Source organism: Akebia trifoliata, chromosome 6 (assembly GCF_017979445.1).
Source record: "Akebia trifoliata isolate Shusen 1 chromosome 6, ASM1797944v1, whole genome shotgun sequence".
NCBI lineage: Eukaryota > Viridiplantae > Streptophyta > Magnoliopsida > Ranunculales > Lardizabalaceae > Akebia > Akebia trifoliata.
The window spans coordinates 27,669,870-27,678,106 of NC_141380.1; positions in this window are offsets into that span (position 1 = coordinate 27,669,870).

Genomic DNA, 8,237 nt, shown 5'->3' on the forward strand with positions numbered 1-8,237 from the left:
AAAGTCAAAATATTAAAAGTCAATCAAATAAGACCAAAAGTCAAAATCATAATAGAATTCTAATTAAATAATAACTCTATTTAATAGAGTTCTAATTAAAATACAACTCTACCTAAAACAATTCTAACTAAAATACAACTCTAACTAAAAGAATTACAATCAAACACTAACTCTATCTAAATCTACCCTTAAAAAAATCTATAAATAGAGGTCCTCACACCCTATTTTCGTATCAAATCATAAACCTTAAAAGAAGTAGGTTTAAAAGCCCCTACCCTCCCATAAACCCTAATTTTGAAGCCCCAACTCCTTACCTAACATCCCTTCTTCGATTTTAGCCTAAAAAATACCTAAAATCCTTCAAAAACACTCCAAAATCCATAACAAACTTGAAGAATCCAGAGCAAAAAAAGGAGATACCTTGCCTTGGAAATTAGAAATCAAATTCGGAGACAGAACGAAGCAAGGAGTACGGTACAAAGAGTAGTTTTTGTCGGATCTGAGGGAACAAGGTCTTTGCTATCGGAAAGGTATAAATTCTTATTTTTTTATTATCTAGGTTTTATTAGCAATGTAACTTATTTGGGAAATCAGAAGAGACCGGTTTTGACCGAGCGGGGTTGGTGCCTAACACCTTCCAATCCCGTAACGTGATCCCCGGATTAGTTTGCTTTTTTTTTAGAGTCAGTTTGGTTCCTAGACCTTAATAACTAGGTGGCGACTCCCAAACCTCAAGGGTCAAAAGCGGATCCGCGCACCCCGCGGATCGAGGGCACTTTCAGTGGCGACTCCACTGGGGACCATTGAGGATCAGATTTGAAAAATCCCAAGTATGGGATGCATCGCCAGTAAGACCTTTTTTATTTGATTTTTAGTTATTTTTTTATTTATTTATTTTTATCATTCTTTTTTACTTAATTATGGATCATTTGTTTGGATTCCGAATACTTTGTTTTGACACATTTTCATGGTTTAATCTATGATCATTCAGAATGACCCTAAATAATGCAGGATGTCAAGAGGATAATAGTTTGAGAAAAATGGTTGTTGAACCATTCTCACTATTTGGTTTATTTTATAATTTTTGGTCGTATTATTTTTTTTCTTGGCATTACTTGGTTTGATTTTGGATAGGTCATTGTGGAGTATTTTTTTTTTTATGATTCAATTTAGGGTTGTTTTGGGATGACCCTAAATAATGAAAGATTCAAATTGACATAAATTGATGATGGAATGATGGTGATTGAGATGAGAGTTATGATTATTTAAAAAAAAAAAAATTGGATGATTTTTTTTGACACGTTATTAGGCATAGGCGGTAAGTTATAAAAAAAAATTATTTGTGAGTGATACACTAAGAAAAAAAAATTGCCTTTTTTAATGTTGTTCATGATGAGGATAGGATTTCAAAAAAAAAAATCAGAAAAAAATCGCGAAAAAAAAAATTGCGTGGTGTGCCATTAGCAGAAAACAGCTTTTGCTGTTTTTATCTTCTTCTCCATATGACTAAAAACGAAAACAACAAGAACGTTTTTCTCTTTCTCTCTCTCTCTCTCGTTCTGTGATGGGTCCTCTCGGCACACTCAATTCTCTCCATCAAGAACTCATATCCTCTTCTTGATTTTCTTTAACTCAAAGTACGATTTCTAAAGATCTCATTGAAAATCACCTTCTTAAATCAGATTTGAAAGTGTTTTAAACCAGCCATTGATGTTGCTTGTCGTGAAGAGGTAAACGATTCTTTCTCATCTCTCTTTATACATTTTCCATGGTTCCTCTTGAAATCATATATTGTAGCCAATTTGCTGCACTTTAGAAGTTTTGAAAACGACTTCTGTTATTGTTGTTGAGCATTTTCGTTGGTTGAAACATCAATCTGATGATGATGACAACAAGATTGTTCATGGTGAGGGCGAGTTGCAGTGAAGAAAATAAGGAGAGAGTGAAATAATTTTTTTGTCTTTTTTGACTCCTCCCTGACTCTGTTTATCAATTTTCATCATAAAAATTGATTGGGTTTATCTAACGATGAAGACGACGATGATGTATTGCCCATCAGGACCCTAACATTTTTTCTCTTTCTTCCAACAATTCTTCGATAGATTAAACCTTCAAGAAAATTCTTTTGTGACTCTAATCTCAAACATCAGACTCGTAACCCATTCGGTGTTAGTTTGATTTGGGGATCACTCGAACAAGGAGACTATGGGTTTAGACCCTTTCGAATTTTATTTTATTTTTTTTGAAATTTCCGAGAATCAAAACTAGTGGATCAAACAAGAAACCATGGTTGAATGAGCACATTTTTATGTAGTTTTCGCTTAATTTAATTGGTGAAAGTTGGGGTTATTTGGATGATCTCGTTATGAATTTTTATTAACACACCAATCTTTACTTATAACGCACCATTCTACACATAAACAACTAATTTTTTTTTTTTAAAGAATTGGTGTATTGTAAGTAAATAATGGATGTGTCAATTTTTGTAAGGGACATATATGACAGACCTCTCTATTGTTTCCTTACGGAAGAAGAGAACACCTTTGTTGATTGAGGGTTGCAATTGGCACACAATTTTTTTCTAACGCTACATCAATTGTGGGCAATTACTTAGCGATTGGTGTGACATTAGTAAAAGGTAGTATGGCAATAGTGACTCACTTGTCACGTTTTTTTTAGGATTGTGTTTTTTTTAGTTAAAAAAAAAGATTCATCACTGCTCCACAATTACCATTCTACCCTCAATTTAATATTCTTTGAAGTTTCGAATTATTTTAGGTCACCCAAAATAACCTTCGATTGGACCATAAAAAAAGAAATCCATTTGATTTGGATTAAAAAAATTGTGTACTTGTTTCAATATTGGATTGGATCAGTTATTACATGTTATATTCATTGATTGATTCACCAAGATATATGCATATTTGATCATGATCAGTTCTTCCTTTGTTGTTTGATGCTATTAATTTAATGTGTTATGCTTGCTCTTGTCATATGCATTTATTCAATCTTTGATAATTTGATTGGTATGATCTATTGATTTTTGGATACTTGATGTCATTGATGCTTGAATATATGTTGTGCTTTGATCAAGCCTATCAGCCCATTTGTTTGAAAAGGCCCCGGACACACCCCACTCTGTTTTGCACGCACCACAAGGATATTTATCGTTTTGCACGCTTGCACATCCCATATAGCCAACGTGGCACTAGTGTGTGGCCCGGTCTCTTCGAGATGCGACGTCATTCATGAAAATCACAACTCCAGTCACATACCTTAGGGTATATCAAACTGGGGCATGAATACTGTCTAATCAGGTGATTCTGAGAGGTATATTGATGCACCCAGGCTGGAGCAACCTAAGCCTTTGACTTATTGTGAGCCACACAGTCACATGTCCCGATTGCCAACGTAGTACTAGTACGTGGTCGGTCCCCTCGTGGGATGCCAAACCATTTATGAAAACTACAACTCTTGACTCGTACCCGTAGGTATAAAAGATAATCTAAGTATATCAATTGCACTTCTTGGTCAAAACTGGTGCCTAAGCGAGATCTTGCCCCGCTGTACCCTACTGTACGAGGGGGATAGACTACGTCTATTTTAGACGAGAGGTATTTAAGTGGGCCCTTTCTCAGCATTGTGCGTCACCTCTCAACTAGATATCAAACTGGCTGTTTTTGGCTTCAAAGAAGTGAATTGAGGTTTTAGATTATCACCTATACGGTATATCAAACCAAGTCACCACGTATTGAAAGGTATATAGGTGTGTTTAGGTAAGGGTGGCAAGATAAAAATGCATTGCACGTAGTAAACTTAGAGTCTAGCAACCTTCCCTGTAGGTCACGACTCGAACTTATCGTGGGTGTTCCCGGGTTATTTATTGAATGAAAGTTTTTGATTGATGAATGTATGTGAATGATGTGAATGATGAGATCAGAGTGTATGATTGTCCTTAAGAATGAAAAATTTTATTTTTAGAAATCAAAATGGGTGCACCGATCCAATAAGGAATCCATTTCTTGCAAAAATTTAATAATGACCCAGTCCATCTCGATCCAACAATCATGATGGACCGGGCCATTTAAATCAAAATGGAAATCGAATTTTCAAAGAAGAAAACAAAAATATTTTCCAGAAAAGAATGTTTTCCAAAAGAAGTATTATCTAGAAAAAATGTTTTTCAAGAAAAAGTGTTTTCTAGAAAAGTTTTCCAGAAGAATAAGATTTTCCAAAAAGAAACGCTTTCAAAAAAAAAAAGTTTTCTAAAAGAAAATGTTTTCTAAAAAAGAAGAGAAAGAAAAATATTTTTCAAAAAAAATAAAAATAATTTACAAAAGATTTATTTTTGCATGAAAAATTATCGAAATATGTTTGTTGAAAATTGTTGTTCAATGAAAACATTATTTGTCAATATTTTTGAAGAGGGCAGTAAAATTATTTTCCTTCTGAATAATCATTACATGGATGAATTGTTTAATGGATTGGTGCACAGAATTCAATAAAATCTCAGGGTTCATTTAAAATGTTATCAAGGGGGTGACACTGAAATTGGTTAAATTCACCTTCAAAGAGGTTTAAGGGTTATCATTGTATCTTAGCTCAATCGTCCATCGTCTAGCTAGGGTTGTAAATCCGGTCAGTTAGAGTAAACGTCAATATCAAGTCAACAATCAGAAATGACCTCAAAATTTCTCAACATCGTCCAGTTATTTTTTGAAGATCATAGTGCTTCAATCCTACCGGTTGTAAGCAATATCTCAGTCATCAGTCCTAATCAAACTCGTGTGGGTACTTGTCTTGAGTTTTCATAAGTCATTTGGGTTAGCTCGAGTCCTTTTTTTCAGTAAGGTCATGTCTTCCTTAGATTGAGTCTACTCTTTCCTATTGAGTCAAGTTAGTTCGTCGAGTCTGTCGCCCCTTCTGAATTTGATTGGATAAAGAAAATTTTTGAATACCCCGAGCGCATTAACGAATTAACTAATAATCTAGCTTCAAGGATATATTTCTCTCCTGAACAAGAAGATAAAAATCGGGCTCAAGAAAGTAAATGTCATTGACCTCGAAACAAAAATAAATTCGTAAAGAGATTCAAATAGAAACCATCTTATCCCTAGAAGAACACAAGGGGATAATGAATTTTCTCAGAAATTTCAAAAGACTTGTTCGCATGGGCCTATGAGGATATGTTAGGTGCAAGCTTGGGTGTTGTCTGACACGGATTATATATTAAATTGATAAAATGAGATCAAAGAAGATCTTACAAAATGTATCAGTGTTAGACTTTTCAACACGGTAGAGCTCCCAGAATAGATTACCATTATCAGATTAATGAAACAGTTGAAGCGGTATTGATCTCTGATAATGGGTCGTACATCAAAGCTTAGGTTATCACTCTGTGTTCAAAGTTCGAGATTTGACATCACATTATCTCTCTACCATCCTCAAATTAATGGAAAGATTGAAGCAGCCAATAAAATATCTCAAAACAATCATGAAAGAAATGTATCAATCACACCAGGATTAGTTAGAGAAGTTACCATTCACACTAGGGGCACATCATACTTCAATACAGTCTTCCACTGGAGCTATTCCCTACTTTCTAGTATATGATATGGAAGCAATCTTACCAGTTGAAATGTAAATCCCGTATCTTAAGGCCTTCAAGGAAAGTCAGTTGTCAGAAGCAGATTTGGTTCGCCAACGGTATGAAGAATTAAATTTGATCGAAGAAAAATGACTAAAAGAGTTGTATCATGTGCAAGCTTATCAAAGAAGAGTCGCCCGCGCATTTGACAAAAAGATCAAGGCCCGTCACTTACAAGTCAGGGATTTAGTACTCAAAGAATCGGACACCTATCTTTGATCCTAGAGGGAAGTTCAAACCAAATTGGGGAGGTCCGTTCATCGTCAATGAAATATTACCAGGAAAAGCTGTCAGGCTTCAAGATCATGATGGAATCGAATTACCAGAACCAACCAACCTTGACCAAATCAAACGGTACTACATTTAAGGAGGCCATCTTTGGCTGAATCAATTCTCATATTATCCAGTTACCCAGTTCAACATATCCTTTCTCAACCCCTTTGCAGCCTTTTCAAAAATAAAAATTATGCATTTTTCTTTCTCAACCCGATCACCTAACCTAAGGGAGGGAAAAATTTGAACTACGTTTTGGTCTGATCCCAAAATTCTGGGGTACGTAGGCAACCTGAGAAGTTACTTTAGGCCGACCACATCAAAATAAAAAAATAGATTCCCCGACAAAAAAAAATCTGAAAAGAAAAAAATTCAAAAGAAAAAAGAAATATTGTCAGAGTAGGGAATACCATTCAAGGAAAAAGAAAATAATTTAAAAGGAAATGCCACACAAGGGGCATTTGGGTTTTTGAGCCTCAAGATTCCTCTTTTTTTATACCTCGTCCTAAGCCTACCAATAAAAGTCCTGTTAAGTACTGTGCGAAAAAGTTAAGGAAGGTAGTAAATCTGATCAGACAGTAACTCTAGAAATTTAGAATATAAAAAAAAAGTAAAAAGCCTACAAAGTTGAAAATCCGAAAATGGCGACTTAGGCAAAAATTAAGGTAAGTTCGCAAGGTAGAAAATTTGAAAGGACGATCTTAGCAACAATCAGAGTAAAAAAAAGAGAAAAAATTATAAGCTTGGTAGATCGAAAACCTAAAAAGGTGATCTAGGCAAAAGTTAAAGCATGCTCGCTAGATTGAAAACCTGAACAGGCAATCTAGGCAAAACTTAGAGCTATCAAAAAATAAAAGAAAATCTTCGTTGAGTTGAGAAGTTGAATAGGCAGTCCGAGTCGAAATATCAGAAGTCCGAATGATCAAGTTTCAATACCCAGTTTGAACCAAATATAGACTCAGTGGATACAAATATCTCGTCTATGATTGATCTGAAGAGTTTCATGTCCCTAAGCGAACCGATAGGGAGAAAGAACAAATTCTATGATGAATTTCAGAAAGAAATATTTTGTTCCAATTTCTTTGAGCCTGACTCAAAATCTTCAATGTAAAATGTCAAAATTAAAAGTTAAACATTTATTGCGCATTCGGTAATCAAGGATTTCAAATTTTCATAACAAGGGCACTTCCTTTTTCTAAAGAATAAAATTTCCCTCCTTACACTAGGGGCATTCGTTTTCAGATTATGTTCAATTATCCCCAGTGCAATGTTCCCTATCAAACTAGGGGCATTTTGGTTCAGAAACTTGGTCAACTCCAACCCCAAAGGATAAGGTTAACTTTGAATTAAAGGTTACCCTCTTGATAGCAATTTTGAAAATTCCTAAGATTCAAAGAAGTTAAATTGTTTTCCGGACCTTCAGAAAATCCAGTTTTTTATTTATAAAAAAAAAAAGATCAAATGCAAGGTTAATCCCCTATTTGTTCCCTAAAAATTAGTTCATTACTCTTTCACCCTGGGTAGGTAGAGTAGGATTCCCAAAAAATTAGTTCATTACTCTTTTACTCCGAGTAGGTAGAGTAGAACTCCCAAAAAAAATAGTTTATTACTCTTTCACTCCGAGTAGGTAGAGTAAAAAAAATTAGTTCATTACTCTTTCACTCCGAGTAGGTAGAGTAGAACTTCCCAAAAAAATTAGTTCATTACTCTTTCACCCTGGGCAGGTAGAGTAGGATTCCCAAAAAATTAGTTCATTACTCTTTCACTCCGAGTAGGTAGAGTAGAACTCCCAAAAAAAATAGTTCATTACTCTTTCACTCCGAGTAGGTAGAGTAGGTCTTCCAAAAAAATTAGTTCATTACTCTTTCACCCTAGGTAGGTGGAGTAGAACTTCCCAAAAATTTAGTTCATTACTCTTTCACCCTGGTCAGGTAGAGTAGGACTCCCAAAAAAATTAGTTCATTACTCTTTCACTCCGAGTAAGTAGAGTAGAACTTCCCAAAATAATTAGTTCATTACTTTTTCACCCTGGGCAGGTAGAGTAGGATTCTCAAAACAATTAGTTCATTACTCTTTCACTCCGAGTAGGTAGAGTAGAACCTCCTAAAAAAAATTTGTTCATTACTCTTTCACCTTGAGCAGGTAGAGTAGGACTCCCAAAAAGCTTAGTTCATTACTCTTTCACTCCGAGTAGGTAGAGTAGAACTTCCCAAAAAAAATAAATAAATAAATAAATAATTAGTTCATTACTCTTTCACCCTGGGTAGGTAGAATAGTACTTCCAAAAAATTAGCTTATTACTCTTTCACCTAGGGTA